Genomic DNA, 25,320 nt, shown 5'->3' with positions numbered 1-25,320 from the left:
TTCGAATTTCATCATCTTTAATTCTTTTCAATCAATATTTTTAAACAGGGATCAACCAGCAACCATAATAATGAGCAAAGCATGTTTTCTAGTTATTTTTATTTTAATGTCAAGCTCATAGAAGAAATAGTTTTCTGATCGATTTTAAGAGCTTGGCATTAGAATAAAAATAACTCGAAAACAATGCGGAGTTTGAAAAAACTATACTGGAATAACTTTTAGGGAATTAAAATTGTCTATAAAAAAAGTCCCGTGATATTTTATAATAGGTCTGATAGTTTTGCCGGAAAAGTAAAAAGATCTCCAAATTTAGTATGAATTCGACTTCAACCTCAAATAACTTTTGAACAAATAGATTCATCAAAAAATGATAGGAGACTTTTTTTGTAGAGTATTTAATCACCTAGAAAAATATGCCTGCTAATTACTCCTATGACGCATCGTTCGCTGCTTATAAAAATCAGAAGACGCAAAAAAAATTTTTTCCATGTTATTCTTATGGAAAATAGAAAAGTGCAATGCGGAACCTCTTAATGTTAATATTAAAAGCTCTAATTTTCACAGGCGTCTTTTTTGATCGAAATGAAACTTTTGAACCTGTTTGCGAAAAAAAAAAAAATTTATTATTTTTTAATTCACCCTAATGCACACACACTCAAACATAAGAGCATACACATGCGTACACATTCGCACTTACACACACACTCAATCACACGAACACGCACACTGTTTAACTGTAGTGATCGAGTAAGTAAAAATATCCCTAAAGTAAAATATCTTAACACCGGGAAATTTTATTTAACATCGATAAAGAATTTTTACACTGGTGGCAGTGTTATTTTCACACCGTTTTTGGTGTTGAAATTTAACACCGCAAATTTTAATACCTACACCGCTTGGATTTACCCCGGTTATTTTTTACAGTATATAATAATAATAAATAATTAATTTACTTGTGATAGTGTAGCGCTGATTTTTCACAGTATTGTTTTGTCAGTGAAAATAATAATGTATAACTTTTTTTTTAATACTACTGCTAATAATATAAGTGTTAAATTTGAGGTATGATGGTGCTGCAATCGAGTTCTTGATTATTTTGAATTTTATTTTTTTGTAAACTGCATTTAAATTAAAAATTCTAAGGTAACATAAAGTTTTGACAGGAAGTAGAAATTTGAACCTAGTTTAATTAATTGATATTGATTATCGTACTACATTATTGTTGTTAACATTGAAATTAAAACTTTGGATATTATTCATATGAAAAAATTATAAATAATTTTAATTGTGATAAATTAATGTAATTGTGATTATTTTAACATGGAACCGCGAAATTTATTTGAGATTTCTGAAAAAATTTGTGATCATGATGATTGCTTAGAGTGGATCAAATCATTAAGTTTATTCCCTAAAGTAAAATATTGGATATCACATAAGCGACAATTTTTTTGTCGCTTATGTGATTTTTAGTATTTTATATTAGGGTTTTAGTATTATATAAAATTCATGTAAAATATCCAACGCCGAGATAATACGAAAAAAAAATAAACATCAAATATCAGTTGCATCTAACACCTGGTTTGAAAATACGCGTATTAGTCCAGCTACCGAGATGGTTTTAACATATTATTCTGTATTTAATTTTACGTATGATAAGCTATACGAGAAAGTAGTTTGACTGATGCCTTAACATCATCTGAAACGGTTGCCGATATATTTTCTTTTTATCGAGAAATCTGTGGGATTGCTGTAGATAAATTATATGAAGATAAAGGTTTGATTGGTAGTCCTGGAATCATTGTTGGAATAGATGAAATCAAAATTGGAAAATGTAAGTATGAACGTGGACGGCTTAAAGAAGTTTCTTGGATTTTCGGTAAGTCACTTTAAAATTATTGTTATTATTATTATTATTTTTTTTTTGTATCAGTGGTATCACCATAAATATTATCCTTAAATTATGATTGATAAACAATCATGTCTATAATAAATTTTTTGTATTATATTTCATAGGGATGATTCAAAGGAATGGAGAACTGGGATATCGATCAGAGGTTTGTCCTGAAAATAAAAGAGATAAGAAAACTTTAATGGGAGTAATTTTAAAACGCGTAGTGAAGAGAACAGAAATTCATTCAAACTGCTGGAAACCATATAAAGATTTAGAAAAATATGGTTACGTGCATAAAACGGTCAATTCAAAACATTCAAAAAATTTTGTAAATCTTCAAGATGGGGCTCACACTCAAAATATTGAAGCTTCTTGGAGACGTTTGAAAAGTAAACTGTGCAGAAGTGAGATCCATCACGAATGATTGATTATCTATGTTATATCCAAGTAATTTTTTTTTATTAATTTCTTTTATTTCATAAATAAATTTACGAAACTTTTCTTTATAAAAGCACGCGAAAACGCAACGTCAGTTTTACCACCATTTATGCGTATAAAAGTAGCGCGACGATTTTTGCAATAATGATACATACCGACGAATAAATAAAAATTTGTCGTTATTTTCCACTAATAACTACAATTTGATCTTTCCCATTAAACATCAATCAAAAGTTTTTAAATAGCCTGAGCACTATGGCTCAGGGCCTTAGTTGTTGATCAAATTTTCAGATCTCGAGTCCTACGGTCCGCATTAACAGTGCCGTGGATGTTGATCAGATCTTTGAATTTCGAGTCCTACAGTCCGCGTAAACGGCGTCGATAGCCCGTAATCTTATTGCAATAATCTGTCCTAGATAAGGCAATAAGTATTCGTCCTTAATAAAAGGTACTAGGCCGATAGTTTCCATCGTTTAGCGGTATTGTTTTAACAATGGTTTATCTTATATTTAGATTCAATCAAATTGTAAATTGATAAAGGTACTTGGCCGATATTTTCATACCATGTAGCGGTAATTTTTTGTTATTTAAAATTCATAGAAAAATCATTCCGGCTCGATCGAATAGTGACACACTAATCGAGTAAAATTGTAGTCCGATCTCGGGTCGAGATAATCTGCGCACAAAAGCTATAAGGCTTCAGAAGGACGCATTTAAAAGCAATTAAAAATAATAATAATAATCAAATTAAATGGTTTTACATCTTTTATAAGTGCAATCTATTGCAACAGTTGTAGTGTATAAGTGCTGTAATTGAAAAGTTAAATAAAAAGACAAAAGATCATAATCTTAACTTAGTGAGTTCATTCGAAAATAGCATATAGCTAAAAGAACAAACTCATCTCAAGGTAAGTGAGAGACATTTTTAATATCTTTTCTCTTTGTTAATCCACTTATAAATGCAACGTAACCAAGCTCAAAGGCGTTTGGGTTCAGTCTCTTTGCAAAAACCATATTAAATAATTAATATAAGAAGTGAAAACCTTCCTCGTATGCTTTACTGTTGTCCGCAACCTCCATATCGCTCATCAAAATTTTCTATCGCTACCAAAGGGAAAAATCCCGGATATTTAATTTACTTAAAAATGGCGGAGATAACATATAAATCAATTTTTATGGCGAAAAGAATGTCGAAAAAAAAAACATTTTATGCTTTAATTGAGAACATTAATTATGTATATTCCTTATCTAAGAAAAATTAATGTATTGAATTTAAGATAAATTAACAACTGTGTAATTTTGTTAAATATGGATTTTCTATTATTATCATAAAACTTGATAAATAGATTATTTTTAATTTTGAAATAATACATAACATTAAAAAAAAAAAACAATGATTGTTATTTGGTTGAAAAACAAAAGTTGTAATTAATGAGTCATTAACCATTGTTATCGAATTTAGTATTTCAAAATTTCAGATGAATTAATAGACATGTAATTTTGTTAAACACGCATTTTCCATTGTTTTTGTTTCAAAATGATGTACAATTTAATTTAAGATAAAACAAAAATGGTTCTTCTAGAAAAAAATAATTTGTAATTTATTATTCATTATTGATTACTATTGAATTTGTTAATTGTTAAAAATTGTAAATTTATTATAAATAAATTTAATCAATAAAATTGAATATTTTTTTTCTCTAGATTTTGGCTATCATCAATAAACAAATTATGTAATTTATTATTATTCAATTTAACTGTAATGTCCTTGTTAAATTAGAGACATTTAAATAATGAAAAAAAAAAAAAAAAAGACGTGTGGCACTCGGGGACTGCCGCGGTAAAGCTATTGCATAGCATTTTGTATCAACTTATGCAATTATAATTATTTATTTATTTTATTTATGCAGTATTTATTTTTCTTTGATATTAATTCAAGTTACACTTTTTGAGCGTGGTGACCGATAAGAAAACAAATTTTTCTTTTATTAAATAAATAAAAAGTTAATATTGTTTAAAATATTTTTATTATTTTACAATACATGTGGGTTTTATTATCTTACAGTAGCTGTTGGTTATTCAGGAATATTTATCATTGAAACTATAGGTTTATGATAACTGAAATAAGAAACATAAGTTTGCGACTTAATATCCTCTAAATACCTAGAAAATACCGCGTCAATAGTAATCCCATATTTTGTTGTGAACTCTTGTGGATCATTATAAATATTATTATTAAATCAAATTACATATCCATGTAAGATTTTTCTGCATTATGTTGACGAAATTTCCTTTGACGTTCAGCATTTGATTTTGGTACTGTTTTTATTATTTCTTCATTTTTCTTCAAATCTTTCTGACGCTGATAATATGCCCTTTGACGTGCATTAGTTTTTTTTTCTTTTTAGCTCTTTACGCTTTTCTTCTCTATAAAACGAAAATATCTAGGTATAAATAATAGGTATAAATAATTAGGTATAAATAGTGTAATGACACACCAAAACAAAATTATTCATTTATAAAAAAATAACAATATTAAGAAGTTATTATCGAATTTCGCGCGATGTACATTTATATAGATATAATATCATATATACTTTCTCTGCGCGGCATTTATGTGCATTATCTATACACCAAAAACAAAGGTACTGAATAGTACACGTGCTTGGTTTGATGGTTTCTGTTATATACATAATGAAGAATGAATTTATTTATATATATATATATATATATATATATATATATATATATATATATATATATATATACATATTGAGAATCTAAATTGAGAATTTAAACTATACGCGTCTGTGTGTTTGTGTGTATAAAAGAGGGCTACTTTTAATATCGCTCATTTTAATATAAAAAATTTAGGTTATCTTTATAGCAGTATTATATTTTCAATTCAAAATTAATACTGCATTTGTGATAATAATAAAATGTATGTATATAGAGTACTCACTCATTTTCTTTCACTATTTTTTCGTGACTTTCTTCATTAATAATAAATGCTTTGTTCATTCATATTCAAAACACTTTATACACAAATTTTACAAGTACAGCTATTCACTGTTGTACATAAATACCTATACACCTGTATACTTTCTCATAAACAGCTGCTTATGTATTCGTCCGATTTCGGAGCAGCTCGTCTCGATTCGTGCGAGTTTCGTAGAGTCATACAATACGTCTAATCGCACGCACACAATGCCGTGTCGAAGACTGCCGAACTGAAACGACGTTAGACGATGCACGGCCTTCAAGCCACACCTCCGTGCCCGTCGGAGTGGGGAGCGTGAGGTTTTTTCGTTACGGAATTTCTGGATTCGGTCCCCGCGCTCAAGGCCCGCGATAGAACTATGCAATAGCTTAAAAATTAAGAATTAAAAACATTAAAATAATTTTTTTTTTTTTAATTTTGGATATCGCCGGTGGAAAAATCTACTAATTCTTGCTGGTTGACCAAAAAAGAAGGTCGCTACGAAATTGGAGCAAAATCAGCAGGGGGACCTAATCGGAAGAATAGCCCCTATCTTTATCTAGCTCATTTTTGGGTTTGCTATGAATTCCCATCGAAGGAGTGTGTGAAAACGAATGGTCAAGTTAAAAGAGTAAGAGAGAAAGGAGAATAAGAGTAACCAAATAAGAAAACTCTGTTTTTCTCTTCTTCTATGCACAGCTGCCCCGCTATGGCTGGATCCTTGCACTGAGCTCACCGACTCAATGTTTTCCAGATCTCTGTCGCGAGTACCTTAGATCATCGTAAATGTCACATAAATTCATCAAGATATTTCCTTGCTCTAGTTTGACTCAAATTTTTACGACTATGACTAACAAGTCTTACGGCATCCTGCGGAACCTTTCTGTACATTTTTCTATCACTAAAATTTTTTCCTCGATTTTTGTTTTTTAAAAATTATATTTTTTTAGACTACATAATATATGGACCATAAAAGTCATCATATATTTGATATGAAGACCTTGTCCCACGGTCCCCCGCGAAACCTCTCTTTCTCCTCTTTACCATAGGAATTTCTCCCTTTTTATCCTTCCCTAGTGAATCCGAATTACGGTAAATTACCGTATTTTACAGAAAAATCTCTACTTTAACGCAAAATACCGTAATTCACGGCAAGTTTACCTCAGTTTACCGAAATTTACGGTAGATTGTCGTAATTTACGGTAGATGACCGCAAATTTCCCTAATTTACAGCTAAATGCGGTAATCTACCGTAAATTAGGTCATTCTTCTGAATATTGTAAATGACGGCAAATTTGCGGTAAAATACCATAATTTACGGTAATTCCTCTGAATACTGCTAATTACGGCAAATTTGCGGTAAAATACCGCGATTTTGCCGTAAAAACACAGCAGTATTGCCGCAAATTTCACGGCAAATCGCTGCAATTTTACCGCGTATTTTCCGTAAAGTACGGTATTTTACCGCAAATTACCGTAATTCGCGGTAAATTACGGCAATTCTTTCGAGTACCGTAAATTACGGCACTTTACGGTAATTTAAGGTAAACTAAGGTAATTTATCGTCATTCGGATCTGCTAGAGTTGTATTTTAGAAATTTTTTCTTTTCAGGGCATCTAAAATATTGGTAATAAATGTCATCATATATTTGTCAAGGTGACATTGTTTTAAGGTATCCCACGGTCTACCGCAGAGTTATTTTTCTATCTGCATCTGGTCGCTATGAAATTTCGTGACCCATTGAACCTCATATTTCACTCTCAGCTGTCTAAAAATCAAAACTTCTCTATTTGATTTTTCTTCCTTTTCTTAACCCATTTTTGTCTCAGAGATGTGACATCATCTAGCCTTACTATTGTATTAAACCCTTGCTATATAAGGCCATGAAAAATCAAATTTATTCATGACTTCAGCTACCGGAACCGTTGTCGGATCTATTCAAACCCGCGAGTAAGGCTCACTGAGTCGATTTCAAAGTTCGTTATCTTGACACTCCACGCCTAGGCAACCGGGGATCCTAGATCCATAATCGCAATTCGATTCTTTTATTTTAAAATTAAATATTTACAAGGTCATTTTCAAAATTCATTTTCTATGGATAATAAATCTAAATTCGTCAACCCCGCGACTCGAATATTATTCTTAAACTCTTTCCTCATGACTGTCCTACGCCTAGGCATCGGGACTCCAAGCTAGGAGTCTTAAGTTGGACACCTAGAGTAAAAATTATTTGAGCTCGCAACGAAGTGATCTATTGGATACGACCAAACCCCTTCACGTGATCTCCACTGCCTAGGCACTCAGGTCTGTTCGGAAATAGTCGATTCTGTTAACAAATTTTAAATCACCCGAAAGCAAAGTCGGCCTATCGGTCTAGCGTGCAGTGCGTTCGTGTGAAAAGATTCAACCTGTGAATCGCAAATAAATACAATTCAATAATTATCGTAAAACATTCTAAAACTCCTGCGTACACAAGTTCAAACTGGTGAATTTCGAGTGAGTATGTGTGCAGGTATATCAACTCTCCAGGGTATGTTCATTATTATAATATTTTTGTAAAATTTAACTTGATAATATACTGCACATGTTATTATTTTACATATTCGTCTTTTTATTTACTGTCCTCTTTCTCCGGCATTCAAATGCTGGTAATTTGAGTCATAGTAAGCTTAACGCAAGACAGAGAAAGAACACGGTCTTCTCGAGGGCCTATATTCACCGATAACATCCCTCTTGCTCAGAAATCCCTGACCGGCCCTAACGCCACGTAGTTCATTGAACGGGGCGGTCTATAGTACATCCACTTGGTACGAATAGACAAATGAGTTGTAAAACAACACGAAATTATAATATTACTCTATCAGCCACGTAATCGCAAATCCTTGATTTGATGACAGAATAAATATAATTTCACACTGTAATTTACAAACTAATAATCAATGCCCAATCGCCGATATGTTATTACACTAACCATGTGAAGTTCAATCGAACTCCTTGGCTGAATTATAAAACGAGCTAATATGGTATTCCGATATTAAATAATAATAAATTAAAAATTACCCTATCGCCCGTCGCCATCACTCACTCCGATCGTGACAGTCAAAATATTTGGTGACAGCGATGTAATACGCTGGTGAATCATTCTTTTCTTCAAATTTTGACAAATTCTATTCAATTCTTATAAACCAAAAACAAACGTCTTGCCTTGTTGAAATTTCTGAGTTAAATTTTAAGTTGTAATTTTTAAGTACATATTCAATTCTCAAAATTTTCATTTTTTACGAATTTTCATACGTTCAAAATTCCGAAACTTGAAAATTCTATTAAAAATAAAAATCAAAAAAATTTACAATTTTTCAAAAAAAAATTTCTTCACAAATTTTCTTTGCGATTTCTAATATCTGTATTGAACTTAAAAAGCAAAATTTTTTTTTTGGCATTTTAAAATAAAACTAACTCTGATTAAATTTCTTTAACTCGATCATTAAAATTATTTTTTTTAAAATCATAACGAAAACAATGATCTCAATATTTAAAATAATTTCGCTATATTTTATTTATCGCAGAAATTTTGAAACGCGTCAAAATCAATTCGGAATCTTTTCAAAATAATTAAACTCTTAAACTTTTAGCCTTTACCTGAGACCCTTTTTCCATATTAATCTTTATTTTACTCTTATTAAAATAATATCCTGGAATAAAATTCTAAATTATTCTAAAGAATCTTTTTCTAAAATTCCCTACAAACAAAATATTAATTATTCTTTTCTTAAAACTATTTGCAATTTTATTTTTGAAAACCTTCTTTAACTTTTATTATATTTAACAATAGAACTTTATTTTGAAAAGTTCCGCACTTTCAGTTTTAATACTTCAAATACTCTTACAATTTATTGTTACCTACAATTTAATTAGTTCCACGAGTTATTACCACGACGCGTTCATGCCTAACTCATCAACGCTAAAACGCAATAAATAAACAAAAATCAAATTTCACATCGAGAAAAAAAATCGGTCTGTCAGTTGACCTTGCGGGCCAGCCCCAAAACTTCCCGCTGCTGTCGAGCTCTTCAAGCTCGAAAATACTTTTGTTTGCCTTTGTTTTCAAAAAATAACGTTTTTTACCATTTCTTCTACAACGATATCTCTCGAACGAATTTACCGATTGAGGCAATTGAGATGGAAATCGACGCGTTTTGGTGAGTTCTAGATCTGATCAAATTTTAAAATTGATTTATCAAGAAGATTTTGAAAAATTTCTAAAAAACTAAAAAAAAAATTTTTTTTAATTCTTTCGTTAACGGTTTCTCTTAAACGAATGAACCGATTTTAATGGTTGAAGTGACACTCGACGTGGCTTACAAAGTTTTAGAGCTGATTATATTTTAAAATCAATCCATCAAGCAAATTAGAAGTTATTCAAAAAAAACATATATGACAAAATTTTATTTTTGAAATATCTCCGAACTTGCTCTACCGATTAAGCTCAAATTTCCAGTGCTTATAGTAAATAACAAGCCGCGTCGAATAATACCTCGATGGTCAAAATCGGTTCATCCGTTCAAAAGTTACAGAATATTTTCATACGTACGTACACTCGAACATCATCTTGAATTTGGTCAAAATAGCTTCCTAGAACCTCAAAACGTCAACATCTGTTGGAATTTCGATTTTCGCAAATCGGGGTGAAAACAATAACTTCCCGAAATTTTTGAAAATCATCGATTTTCTTAGCGGGAAGTTAAAAAATACTTTTATTGAGAATATTTACTTGATACAAGAACATACCCGATAAAAAACGTTTGGATCCAACCAGATATGTCTGGATCTCGTTATATCTGTTTATATCCGAATACATCCAAATATTTGATCTTGCTAAATATAAGAATTAGGGTGTTTCAGAAAAAAAAAAATTTTTTTCTTATGGTCTCAAAAATTCTCTACAAAAAAGCTTCTGATTGATTTCTCCGGAGAACTAACAGAAAAAAAGTTAAGCTTTAAACTATATTAAATAGTATAACTTCATGTTTCCATTATATTAAACAGTTTTTTAATAGAAATTTAGGTTTTTTCATCTAAACTAATGTTATCTGTCAATTTTTTTTTGAACACATGGGAAAAATTTTCCTTACTTTCAAAACAGATCTTTATTTTTAAATTAAAAATACAGAAAGAAAAAAAATTTTAATTCTTAAAAAAAATATTTTTCTTTCGAAATTAATACGGAAAATAAGTAAGATTTCAGAAATCTTTTTAAAATACCTTACTGATTATACATAGCATATAGATACACCATATAAACCCGTACACGTAATGAAATCCGGAAATTATCTTTACGTTAAGTTTTTCAATTCACTATTGTTTTTTTCAATTCACTATTGTTTCAATGGTCATAACTTTTTTTCTGTTAGTTGTATGAAAAAAACGCTCAAGGGCTTTTTTGTAGAGAATTTAATTTGCTACAAGAGCACGTACTTTGATTTTCGAAAAAAATTTTTGTAAAAACTTTTATATATAAAAAACAAAAAAAAAATTTTTTACACGTAATTCAAATGAGAAAATTAATATTGATTGAGCTCTTAGCCGGATTGAGCTTCCAAGCTACTCTTTCGGGAGAATTTTTCTAATACTTAAGACTAACTTTTAAGACCATAAGACTTTAAAAAAAAAAAATATTTATTTTGAAACACCCTTATAAGCATATATAATTATATCTGCACGAATCCAAGTATATCTGCTGAGATCCACCTTTATATAAGCAGATATAAAAATTGATATCCATGCATGTTAGATATAGTGAGATCTCTTTGGATATTGTCAGATCTGTTTGGATCCGCTTAGATCGCACCAAAATTTGGATCCAAGCATATCTGACTATTTGGATCCAATCATGTATGCTTGGATCTAAACATTTTTTATCGGGTATATTCTTGATACTTTTCAAAGATATATAATTTTGTCTCGAGAATTCGTAGAATTGATGAAAATAATTTTTATTTAATTCAAGTAAAGCTATTCTTTTGTTTACTCGTAATGAAATATCAAATTCATACAATAACAAAAATAAATTTTATGCTCTTTTCTCAAGAAATTGATATTTAATAATAATAAAATAAATATTTTGAACGGATTTCTTGAACCAAGAAATTCTTGTTTGGACAATATTATTTTATTTTCTTAGTGCACATAGAAAGATTAATCACAATCGGAGAAGAAGCACCATCGTGCCCTTTCATAAAAAAATATTTGCTCTCCAATAGATCACAAGATTTTATTAATTACAAACTTATACCAGTTGATATACTCAAATGATTTTTAAAATTTAATTACAAATTATCGAGTTTTGATCCTCGTTTGCAAATATTGAATGAAAACTCAATTTATTGCAGATAAATTCAATTATTAAACTTAGAGTCAATTTCAGTGAAAATAAATTTGTAATTTTCTAAGTGTTACGTCCCAGCCTGTACGTCAGATAACGAGGGCATTTACTTCTCTAATTACCAACCTGAAATCTAACTAATTATATCGAATATCGATAATCAAGTAATTTCCATAGTATTTAATTAATTATATAAAATTATATAATATATTAATAGAATAATATCATTTAAGATATTTGAACGTTAAGGATATGAGTAATAGTTGATAAAGTTATTTTTCTATATTTTATCAAATATAAAAAAGCGCTGGCGCTTCAAGTAAATCCTCGTGACGTGCAGCTATACAAACATCTATTTTGTTTAAGATAACTTTTGTTAATAGATAAGTGACTCATTTGTTAGTAACAAAAGCGGAGAGATCGTGAGAATTAAGCATTTTCAATAAATATTAGAATGGATCATTCGAGAACATGCGTTATCTCGAATGACCCCTCCATATGAATCGATGCGCGGGTCTGATGCCCAAACGTATTGATAAGAGTTGCTCTAGTTTTTGTCGATCAAGAGGAGTCAGTCTGAAAGATAGAATTATCGAGATCAGTCAGGCTCAATATTAAAAACTCAACTTCGTTCTCACCCTCTTGAAGTTATTGTTAAGAGTACATTAAAAATTTATAAATTAATTCAACTGTATATTTTCACATCACTCAGAATTATTTCCTTACAATTGCATAAATCGGATTTAGATATATAAAATAATATATAAAATCAAACAACCAGTTTATTGCAACCACCAAATGATGGCTGTTCAACCCATACTTAATTATTCTTTATAATTATATGTAAGTTTTCATTACGTCCAATTTAAATCGACCGCTCAACTACGCCAGCGCCAAAACATCAACCAGGACGTAACATAAGGAGAACGCGATTATTTATTTTATAATACTATTGGGTTTTACGTACAAACAACTTGCTACCTTTTGCACCCGAAATTGCAAATAATTTTTGGTAAACCTTGGATCATTTATTACTCACTCATTACTCATCTCATTAATTATGGTTGCTTAGAAGACCGCAGACTTTTTGTCGGATTTTAGGTGATTCATTATTCACTCATCTACTCATTTTCAAAAAACCATAGAGACTTGTAACATTTTGTTAGATCAGTCATTGTAGTAATCTTACTCTTTAATTGATCAATGGAGCAATTGTGAAAAGTACCTCGAGCGTACAGCCTAGAAATATCTTATCAAACGCAGAAAACACGCTGCGAGAAAATTTCAATTACGAAAATTAGTTGCAATATTCCTTAAGGGAGAGTTATTATACACTTCCGTAACAATACCATTATCCTTACAAAATCCAACAAATACTTTACAAAATCAAGAAATAAATCATCCACATTTGGAAGAGAAAAATAATTGTAGTTCCATAAAATAAACTTATTTTACTTTTATTTTTACACACAACTTAAACCTTATCCTATGAAACACAGTAAACGCGCCGGAAGAAAATATCAAATATATAAATTAATAGCGATACTAGGTAAGGGATCGCTGAGTCCGTATTCTGTAAAAAGAGAAAAATTAACAAATACTTTACAACTTCAGAAAGTAAATAATTCACCTGACAGCAATGTTGATAGAAATTCTGGAACTAAGAATAAGCAAACAAAAACAGATACAACACCTAGATTTAAATAAATCATATATTTTCAACACTACTCACTTTACAAGAAACAATCATAAATTCAATAGAGGCTATTTCAATTCGGTAACAATTAATTAGTAAACAAGTTTTTGTTTTAATCACTGCAACATTTTACTCGCATCTCACGATCGCAAATCTAGTTTTCCATGCTAACTTCTTTAAGCATACCTTTACAAGCATTTCTACAAAACGTAGAAAACGGTCTTACAATCGTACCAGAAAACCTTGAAAATACGTATTTTAATGAAGTTAAATTCAAGCTTAAGGACACAGCTAGGGACGTGATCGCGGATAAAACAATAAATTCAATGAATACTTTTAGAGATGCGCTTAAAGAATATTTGGCCACCAAGAAAACGTATCCACAATATTGTGCGGATATCCAAGCTATTCGACTTAAACAAAATAAATCAATCCTTAGTTATTATACCCGAATAAAGAAAATTCGCGCTAATGCAGTGACCACATTGAACGAAAGCTTTAATAACGAAGCCGAGGTAAACGCGATGAAGAAAATGCTAGATGGACTAGCACTCCAGTCATTCAAACGCGGACTACCAGACGATTTAATATACGGAGTAAGTGTGAAAATCCTGGTACTCTCGACGATGCATATAAAATCGCATTACGGCTCGAGGAAGACCTGAGAGGCAGCTGTCATCGTAACTCTAATTATTTAGCCTACACGCAATCCGAATCCGCAAACCTTGATCTGCCGCGTAGAACTCGAACGATAAGCTTTCAGGACGAAGAACGCCGAAACATAATACCGTTTAGATTCGGTCGCGAAGACAATACTAGATCTTCTAATTCATATAGTAGATCTCCGGTGCGAGACTCAATACCACCACGTGATAAGCGTGAGTATCCTGAGCATAGTAATTCACCTTATCGCCCGCAAAGTCGATCACCTGGAAGTTACTACCCATATTACCCTCCATCAGGTTACTTACTTCCAATGCCATATCAATACCCGTCTCCTGGGACATACCCATATCTAGTACCCTATAATACACCATACTACCGAATTTATCCTCCCCAGGATAATAATTAGAACAACTCTACTAACAATTATAGTAACAATAACCCCAATTGTTACAATAATCGTAATAATTATGATAATAATGATCAGAGATATTACAACAATGGTTACAATAATTACAATAGAAATAATTACGGAAATTACAATAATAATGGTTATCCACAAAACCAACAATACAATTCAAGACTAAACTCTCCTGCACCTCCTAAGAAGCCTTTAAACTCCATCGTGATTCGACGAAACGACGCGACGCGAAAAAAGCGAGAACCCCACGGAAGCGCGTCCCACCAACAATCAGATTCCTAACAGTCGAAAATTCATAATGTGGTCCAGAGTCCAGGGTAGAGGACCAATTGAGGTTGGGACTAGTCGTTACCCTAACAGCCCCTGAGTTGCGAAACGATAAAGCTCGTTTCTAAGTTGACACAAGTGCTGATATATACTTAATTAGAAAAGATGCACTGGCCCCTCGCACAGTAATTGATACCTGGGACTTTGTGTCCATAAAAGGGATCACTATGGAACGACTTGATACTATGGGTACAACAAAATTTTTTTTAAAATCCTGAGAAATTGCACGTTCTCGAGAATCCACTACCTATTCCAACCGACGGAATAATCGGCATTGACTTTCTAACGAATGAAAAGGTCGAAATATCTTTTTCACTATAATACTATAGTTGCAGATTCTGAGCCTATACATCCGATTCCGCTCAAAAATACTAACGGTGAACCATTTGACACGTCACAAGTAACTACAATCAGAAGAAGAACCCTTAATAATTGTATTAACAGCCTAACTCGTACAGTAGTTCCAATTAATCTTTGTAAAACATATTTGAAATCTGGATTTTTGCCCTGTATAGAAACTCGCGAGAATATTTTTATTGGTAATGCTTTGGTTACAAATAATAACACTTGCTACGTTTATGCAATTAATGCCTATGAAGATGATATAGAATTAGTTATACCTCCACAAGAAATTATTCCCTTCGAATGCGATGGTAGCTCTAAAGATTTCTTCGATGATTTTTGTTACGTCCTGTCGGTAACATTTATACCAGTTGGGGATTTATTGTTATGTATACCAATTGTTAAATTTCTTTGAGGTTTTAGGAATCTACTGATCCCAAGGAATATTCTCTGGTTAGATTAGATGGATGTCACAACAATGGTTTAATGCAAAATGTACCGGGAGGTACTTACTTTGTCGATGTTTTGGTCGTCCCTGAATATACGACACTGCCGTAGATCACTCCATAGTTATCACCTCAGGAGCTGGGGGCTCTGAGAAGTTTACAACTTCAGTAATCCTTGGATCGTTCAAAAGCCTATAAGCGTGAAAATTGAACCTAGGATCTCTCTCGTTGACCCAAGTCAACGGAAGAGGTCTTTCCTGGATCATTATAGAAGTCAGCCGATAGGAATTATTCGTGTTAGGAATAGGTTTAAGATAACCAGGACAACCAGGGCACTTACAAACTTTGAGTTTTGGTTTTGATCGGTTAGAAGAACGGCGGGAGGTTTTCATTTAAGTGGAAAGAATAATAATATTTGTTTCCAATTATTTCTCAGATTTTATTATAAACAAAGAAACTTGAAATGACAGATTAACATCGGTAATTATAAAAAATTATATTCTTGAATTAAATTCTAATATCCTCCACGCCTACCACCAAAGGTAATAATTTCAATAGTTGAATGGAGAGAAAAAAAAATCCTTTTTATTATTAATAGCGCCTTTGACTTAAAGTACGAATTCGGGTGACAAAGTTAAACGACTCATGTTTACCCGTTGGGGTTTGAATTCAAATTAATGTAAAATTTCATGAGAAAGAGAAAAAAAATTTATTTCAAAATTCTTAAAATCATTTAATAGATAAATTTCATAAATTAATTCAAAATTTATGGGAAAAAAAATTCATTTCAAAATTATTAAAACAATTTAATAAATAAGTTTCACAAATTAATGTAAAATTTCACGAAAAGGAAAAAAAAAATTCATTTCAAAATTAGTAAAACAATTTAACAAATAAATTTCATAAATTAATTTAATTTAATTAATTGACAAACTTCTAAATAATATTTTATATTGAAAATCGAAGATTTAAAATCAACAATCTTCATAAATTATTTTGATTTTTATTAATTCATAACCTTCCGAATGCCTCGAAAGATTTAAACAAAAAAAAATCACAAATTCCACAAAATTATTCTTATTTAACTATTAGATAAATTTTCAAATAAACCTCATTTTTAAAAATCAAAAGATTGAGAAACCACAAATTTCACAGTTATTTCAATTTAATTATTTAATCAATTCTCAATTAAATTTTATATTTAAAATCAAGAGATTTTTAAATCACAAATTTCACAAAATTATTTTAGTTTAGTTATTTTATAAATTTTTCGAAATAAATTTTATATTCACAATCCAGTGATTTTTAAATCACAAATTTCATAAAATTATTATAGTTTAGTTATTTTATAAATTTTTCTAAATAAATTCTATATTTACAATCAAGTGATTTTTAAATCACAAATTTCACAAAATTATTTTGATCTACTTATTTCATAAATTTTCCAGATAACTTTATATTGAAAATCAAAAGATTAAAAATTCAAAAATTTCACCTTTCAGATTGAAAATGATAGATTTTTTTCCTAAATCATCAGCAGATCTAACTCATTAAATTCTGTCGCTCAATTGCTAATTATTCTTTCTTAACTCCTTTGTTCTCCTCATTAATTCCCCAATTCCCCCCCCCCCCCCTTAACTTCTATAAGTGGCGTGGAGGTGGTGAGAATCAACGCCAAGATGAAGTCTCAGCCTTTTGTTTAGACTGCAATTTTTGGTTATTTCGATGCTTTTATTCTTCTAAGAATTATTATTTATCTAAAATATTTAATTTCATTCGACTCATTAAAATTTTATTATAAAGTTATTTTATTTAATCTCATCAGCAGTAAATATTGTTTAAATTTATTAGTATAAAGCCAAGGAATAAGTTCGATGGATAGCACACGTGATACAATAATTTTATAAAATTTTCAGTTTTTTTTATAAAAAAACTGTTCAGGGTGCTAAACATGAAATCATTCCTTGATTATAAACATAGAAAGAAAATTCTTAAGGGTAAAATTGACCCTCTCAGACGTTGGTTCTCATCACAGAGTATTAGGCGAGAATAAACCCTGAAGAGCTTCTTCTTGCCTTATCTCATTCTATCACTACGACAACTATCATGTTATAATAGCTTATGCTACGTATTTGTATCTGAATGTATGCGTACAAATGTATAATATATAAATGCACAATATATAAGCGCATTATACACACACATATACATATATGTGTGAACGGCCATGAGAACATACCCATATCCACGGATATGACATATACGCTCAAGCTCAGATTCACACAAATATATACATGCATATATACGAAATGCGTACATGCGCGTTTAATAAAGAAAATAATATAAATGAAAATTAATAAAATAGTTAAGAATATTGTTAATATTTGTCATGGCCTTATGCGCCTGATCCATATATAATAATAAAATAAGAAATATAATTAAAGAAAACTTCATTAAGACTCCGGTGGTGCCTGGATGTTGACCTTGGATGACAATTTACATTCATGCTTGTGGTAGGATGCAACCCAACGTCGTCTTATGAAGCTCTGATTTAATTACCTCTAGATCTTCAGATAAAGGGTTGAAGGGTGACGAGGACGTAACAACTCTGGAGAAAGTGACGTCCCAGAAACTGCTCAAGATAGACTTGAGCGAATATGTTCTAGTCTCCAACTTGATCATTTAAACGATCTAGAAAGAGAGCATGAACATGAACATATGAGAGGATTTCCGCTTGTTTTTCATCTCCCTGGAGACGATTTCCCAGCTGCAACAATGATGACACATTCTATCCCGACTGTAGACGAAGTTCATATATCTGTCAGACAGTATCGTTTTCCACCTGTGCATAAAGAAGAAGTTGCTCGACAGGTAAATAAACTTCTGAAAAATGGTGTAAAAACCGAATCTGTTTCTCCATATAATTCTCCTCTTTGGATAGTTCTAAAGAAACCAGATTCTAACGGTAATAAGCGCTTGCGTATAGTAATCGATTTTCGTAAATTAAATGAGAAAACCATAGGCGACGCTTATCCTCTTCCAAACATAGTTAAAATTGTTGATAGACTCGGAGTTAAGTATTTTTCAGTTTTTAAAATGGCTCCTGGTTTTCATCAAATTAAAATGGATCCAAAAGACCAACGGAAAACTGCATTCAGTACACCCAATGGCCACTATGAATATAAAAGAATGCCATTTAGACTGAAGAATGCCCCAGCTATCTTGCAGTGACTTATGGACCGAGTTCTTCTAGGTCTACAGGACGTTGAACTCTTCGTATATCTCAATGATGTTGTTATGTTCGCATCATTACTCGAAGAGCACGGCAAACGTGTTCGACGAATTTTTTAATAGATTAGTACAAGCTAATCTAGTCCTACGATCTGACAAATGTGAATTTTTGAATCTCTAGGACGTATACCTTGGCCATATTATTGGCAATGGTGGCGTGCGTCCAGATCCGAAGAAAACAGAAGCTATCGAGAAATTTCCAAGACCAAAAACAGTAACTAACATCAGGCAGTTCCTCGGTCTAGCCGGATACTATCACCGTTTTATTGATGATTACTCGGGCTCTTCAGATCTCGCTATTGGCGTAGTACTAAGTCAAGGAAAAATTGGCGAGGACAGACCGATAGCATATCTATCAAGACTACTGAAATCGGCAGAAATAAATTATACGACAACTGAGAAAGAATGTTTGGCAGTTATTTATGATATTCTACATTTTCGACCATACTCATACGGTCGACGATTTACTCTCGTATGTGATCATGAACCATTAAAATGGATTGACTTTGTCAAGCCACCTGTACAGCGTTTGGTCCGATGGAGAACAGACTCAGAGAGTATGAGTGTGTATTCTATTTCAAGCCAGGATGATTGAATTTTAATGCAGATGCATTATCAAGAAATCCTGTTGTCATGCCAATGTTACCTGTGACCAAGGCTGAAACAGCAGCGAGAAAATCTAGCTCAATCGCCAAACATTTGAAGCGATTGTGATCATCTGCTACAAACGTGGCAATAACAAACGCTCGTACTATGGGTGAGAGAATGAGTTTGTGAAGATTAGCGAGTAATCCTTCATTAGCACCTCCACCTCCAATCCAGCGTGCAAAAACAATCGCTCGAATTCCATCATCTCAATCACAAAAACGTAAGCCTGGTTGACCCCTAAAGCAATCACAGACCACTCAACCCGTGGCTCCAGTACCACCAGTGGCCCGAGGAAGAAGTAGTGCTTTTCCTAGTCTTACAACCAATCGTGCTCCACCTTCCGAAAGTTCTAATAAACCTAGGGTAAGACACCAGAACCTCAGCCCAGCAGACCATCTGGTATAACTTTTTGACATCCTGCAGGACGATCAACTCCTGCAGTCACTTCTGAAGGGTCAACATCAAGATCAAAAGTTGATGAAAGAAGACCACTAGGAGCAGCAAGTAGACGATGGGCTGATTTACCGCCTATCAATGAGATTCTTTTAAGCACAGATACGGATGAAGAAGTTCAACCACAACCAATACGAAGAAAATCCGGAGCTGATACTATCCTTTGTGAGTTATTTCATTCTAGAATGAAAAATAATGAGAGTAAACTAACTCTGCACACATCAAATGAAAATCTGACACACTTCAGAGACAACTATTTACACTTTATTTCGGCTGATTGCGAATTTACAACTATTGCATCTCTACTATTAATAAAAACAGACAAGATAGATCCTCAACATTGAAAATTGAAAAAGCCTAAAATAAATCAAATACTTGTAACACCACACGGTAAACATAAAATCCTTAGTGCAGTGTTGAAGAAGAATCACTTTGACTCATTTTCTATACAAGGATTGAAAGATGTATTGAAAACTGTCAAAAATGTATTAAACCATTGCAACATAAAAACACTACGAATCTCAAAGCCTGGAGATATGTTAGAAGGTTTGCGTCAATCAGTCGTCACTTATCTTTTCAAAGAATGCCTCAACGACTGTGAATGTTCACTGACAATTTGTCATGGAAGTGTAACGATGCCTGACGAGGATGTCCACCAGGATATCATCACAGAGTATCACGAAAGTCTGACAAGTGGTCATAAGGGTATTACCAAAACATATCGAAGAATCCGTGAACGTTTCTACTAGCCTAACATGCGAAATGACGTCACAGAATTTATTCAAACCTGCAGAAGTTGTCAAGAGCAAAATTTAGTCCGAACCAAGACCAAAGAATTGATGATAATCACTGACACTCCGGCAGAACTATTTGATAAAATATCAATCAATACAGTTGGTCCCGTGCCTTTAACATTATCAGGTAATATGCATATTTTGACTGTAGAAGATAACCTCACAAAATATTGTGTAGCTGTACCGATTCCTAACATAAAAGCTGAAACTATTGCAAATGCGCTTGCACGACATGTAATAATTTAGTTTGGTTTAACTCGTGTAATATTGAGTGACCAAGGTCAATCGTTAGTTGGTAAAATATTTCATCATTTGGCTAGACTCTTTTAAATTAAACAGGCCACTATCTGAGGATATCATCCACAACTGAATAGAGCCCTAGAGAAAAGAGTAAAAGATCACTTAAATATATAGATAAGCTAAAAATATGTAACACTAAAAACTCTACTAACTCTGCACTGACACCCAATCCGTCTAACATAATCATTACTCCCTATTTGTTCTAATAATCATTATGTTTTAGTTAAATATATTGCTAAAGGTAAACAAGTAAGCTCAACTGTACATTATGGAGCTTGCGAAATTTATTCTCTGGTTAACATCAGCGATCCAACTGGCGCACGGATTCATCGCTTACGATTGCGGGACTCCGTCAATAAACGTCACTTCATTGCCCCTATTAGATATCAAAGACTGCAACATACCAATTGGGAAGCCAACAATAAAAGACGACCGAGTCCAACTACTACAATCTACTAGTTTTGCAAGTATTAAAATCATTTAATGCAAGCTTACTATTCAACGTGCTATTTACCATTGCGGAAACATTGATCATCTATTCAGAGAAGTAAACAATAATATGGCATTTGTTCTCGAGTTAACTCATGAAACCTGTAAGACAATCCATGAAACCGGACTCTTTATGTATCGAGACGCAACACATGCAGGTATCCAGAAAAATGCGACGAACAGATTCCCACTCTAGCAGGGTCATTCACGGCTGGTGGCTGGTGTCATAGAGAAACATACTCCGACGCCTATAGTAAATGGGAATACATTATCGTAACTTGATATGCCACCTTCACTCTACAAGACTACTTCACTCCCGTCAACTTGGATCAAAATGAAGTAATATTAAGATCCGGAGTTCGCTGCAAGTATCAACATGGAAAGCGTATGGATATCGAAGGAGGAAATACTTTCTGGGATTTGCTACATCCAGATCAATGTAATTCACGCAAGTTCTCTGTACTCTACGAAGGAACTGCCAACAAGATACAAGATCACGTCAACCAAAAATTTGGAGAGGATGTATATTCTATCACTACAGGAGGTGTAACATTTGCACTAACAGCTAAAGGCCACATTTCCAACTGTGCAGCTAAGTTAATTAAGACCGAGCATCCAAGACTCTTTTTACTTGATTCTGAGAACATTGAATTTTTCCATAATGCTAATCACATAGATACTAAATCGATGGACTTTTTTCACATATGGAAATACGAAATTTGTTTACCTTGAGCGACATCTGCAGAATCAAATCATGATGCTCTACCTCGACATGATCAGACAAGAATGTGAACTCGAGAAGAAAGTCCAACAAAATGCACTCATCTTAGCCACCTTAGCACCTGACGAATTCGCATTCCAGTTCATGAAGAAACTTGGATACGTCGCGCACATGTCAGACGAAGTAATAAGGTTTGCTGAATGTATAGCTGTTGATGTAAGACGACGAGACACGAAAGAATGCGATTAAGAATTGCCTGTACTTAGAGGTAATGATACATACTATATGTTGCCACGAACGCACATATCAGTCAAAACTGGAACGCAAATAGACTGCAATCCTCTATAAGCACCAATGTATCGACTAGAAGATTCATGGTATGAATCGATTCCAAAACTATCATCCGTCCTAAATCCAGAACAGCTTACTGCTTCAACAAATCATTCCTGGAAGTACATCCCAGCCCAAGGATTAGCAACAGGTGGTATCTATTCAGACAACGACATTGTATAACTTAAGAACTGCATGATGTTTCCGTTGGAGTGAACTGCGTTACTAAATACCATTGCCAGAGGTGCGATGGGTCAATACGTGACTAACACCATTAAGATCAATAATCTACTGAATGAAGAAGCCATCAGATTGCCTCTCGCTAAAGCCTGGGGAAAGGTGTATAATTTTTTCAACACCATTGGTACATTCAGCGTAACACTCTTTGGAGTTTATCTTACGTTTAAAGTGATAAAGTTGGCAATGGACACTTCAATCCACGGTTATGCGCTGCATATTGTTTACGGATGGAGCGTGTGGTTTATAGGAACACTCTGGGACTCCGGAACCAACTTTCTTTAACATCTACAAAAGACCAGTAAAGGTTCTACACCTAAGGACGAAAAGTCATCACAAGCAAAAGAAGAATGTCAAGAAGTAAATAATGCTCGACCTATCTATCCGTACTTGCCTTATGTACCGCCTGATCACACTAGGGAAGTTATTTATGCTGCCCTTAGAATTCGAACAGTTAATACTCAGTCTAACATTACTAAGGAAATCGACCCTCAGGAACTCCGACCTCTAAATGAGAGCTTACAGCCATCTACAAAGTAACTCCATGCATGTCGCATGTCCATCTTCTTTAAGTTAATTTTAAGATTAGTATAAGCTATCTCAAGTTCCAATATTATAGTAAGAATTTAAAATAACTACCTTTAACAAACAACATGGCGGCGTTGAAATGGATCGTCATAAATATCATCACCATGGTGTCCTACGTAAAAGGGAGTGCAGTCCATCTAAGACCACTAGAACCCAGCGCAGAACTCTATTATGAGCATCTGGAGGATGTTCATCTTGCCCCAGGCGAGTGGAAGTTAACTACCACAATAGACTTAGGTTTCCTTGAACAACAAATCCCTTCTATTTTAGATATGAAAATTCATGAACTTTATCGACACTGTGTCACATCAAGTCCAGAATCAAAATGCCGATACTATATAAGGTTCGAAGATTACAAACGCAAGCATCGAGAATTAACCTGGTGAATGCATCTAATAAAACAACTGGTTATTCCTGATCATACAAATAACCACTCGTCACCGATCGAATAAAGTAAGAAAGCCCTTCTTCAACATTATCTCCACAATTTCACTAAAATTATCGTCACCTCTCCACCCAATAATGTTGTGATACTTGAAGAGGAAAGGCAAATCACCCACTCTGATTCATGTAAAGACCTGGCCTATCAAGAAAATGTTCGGCCCATTGACTAAACAGAATGTATCACACTCTATGTACGTTGAACACCTAAGTACTTGGAGCTTACAGACTCAAACTTGTTTCAAAGATTATCTCAGTTATATGAAAAATGTCATCGAAACAATAAATTTCGTTCTGGTTGGAAAATTCTCACCATGAATTCTGAGCCCAAAAAAAATTTCCGAAGCTATGGAAATGTTTCTTGACAAGAATCCACAGTATCAGATCCTCACTAAAACAGAAGATATTTATAATGAGGAAGCATCCAAACTATTAGAATTCAAGTATAAGTTTTTCAATGATAGACTAATTCTGACACTTTGTTTGCCTTTAGTGCAGTTACTCAAATAAAACTTGAACTGACTTCATCCTTATCCAGTGCGTCAAGTTTTTGGAAATAACACTAAGGGATCTGCCTGCATACAGCCACGATGCGATTATTTGATGATGTCCTCGAATCATGAACGGTACGTGTTAATTCAAGAAGATGAACTTAAACAATGTCAGGAATTAAGAAACCTTTATATCTGCAAACCCAATTTTGTAATATACGAAACAGCTGTCCATTCATCATGTAAAGCTGGTCTATTCGCAAATTTAAGACTTGACTCATTCAGTAAATGTAATATCAGGTTGAGCAAGACTCATTATTTGTTCTGAAAATCCTTAAAGGAAATTAAAGGATGGGTACATTCTAAACCGCATCTAAGCTTGCTGCAAGTTCTATATCATGGGAGTTCCACTGAATACATAAAAATATCCGGTATGGGAACTCTTACTCTCAGCCCTGGTTATTCTGCAAGAAGCGGTTATACTGCCCTATTTGGATCAAAAGACTCAACGATTCAGCTACAACCTCAACCGAAGATCGGACTTAATATAACACAACTATTTCCTAAAGTTTATAAATATAAACCCTTCAGCTCAGTCAATTACAACGACGACAGTCCAAAGCCTGTATCTCTCATCGATTCTTATGGTTTTCTTACCTACGACTTTACCCTAAAACAAGTAGAACAAGAACTGCAAGCTGTTGATCTAAATAAAAAGCATGAAGATTTGCAACTCTGTCTCCTGCATATAAAATTGATTACTACATTAGTGTTTATGGTGTATTCGATTCTTTTAACACAAAAACTATCTTACGAACTATTTCTTTGTTATACTAGGAACGATTCCCCTGTGAGAGGCGTCCAGCTGACTTACCGAAGAAGCATCCTGGTCGACGAAGGGGTTGAACAGAATCTTGAAGTAATAATCAAAGCTTTACATGCAACATCTC

The 25,320-nt window shown here is 32.9% G+C and overlaps 1 protein-coding gene and 2 long non-coding RNA genes across 13 annotated transcripts in view; 1 reads left to right on the top strand and 2 right to left on the bottom strand.

Annotated features, from left to right (window-relative positions):
• The first annotated feature begins 1,401 nt into the window (after positions 1-1,401).
• LOC103572795 (uncharacterized) overlaps positions 1,402-25,320 on the top strand; it is an 86,601-nt gene continuing 62,682 nt past the window's right edge. For all 11 annotated transcript variants that reach the window (XM_053739210.1, XM_053739214.1, XM_053739209.1 and 8 more), the window contains exon 1: positions 1,402-2,338. The gene's annotated coding sequence lies outside the window, so the exon portion shown is untranslated. The remainder of the gene's footprint in view (positions 2,339-25,320) is intronic.
• Positions 4,338-5,495, bottom strand: LOC128667764 (uncharacterized). Its single transcript, XR_008403725.1, has 2 exons — positions 5,292-5,495; positions 4,338-4,756 (listed from the first exon to the last, which is right to left on the bottom strand). It is a non-coding gene; the product is annotated as an uncharacterized LOC128667764 (long non-coding RNA).
• Positions 17,255-25,320, bottom strand: part of LOC128667765 (uncharacterized) — a 49,186-nt gene continuing 41,120 nt past the window's right edge. Inside the window, exon 3 of the long non-coding RNA XR_008403726.1 lies at positions 17,255-18,429. This is a non-coding gene — a long non-coding RNA (uncharacterized LOC128667765). The remainder of the gene's footprint in view (positions 18,430-25,320) is intronic.

The sequence above is a fragment of the Microplitis demolitor genome, chromosome 5 (genome assembly GCF_026212275.2).
Source record: "Microplitis demolitor isolate Queensland-Clemson2020A chromosome 5, iyMicDemo2.1a, whole genome shotgun sequence".
In the NCBI taxonomy this organism is placed as follows: Eukaryota; Metazoa; Arthropoda; class Insecta; order Hymenoptera; family Braconidae; genus Microplitis; species Microplitis demolitor.
The sequence above is the reverse complement of the archived record's forward strand: the minus strand, read 5'-3'. Positions and strand labels throughout refer to the sequence as shown.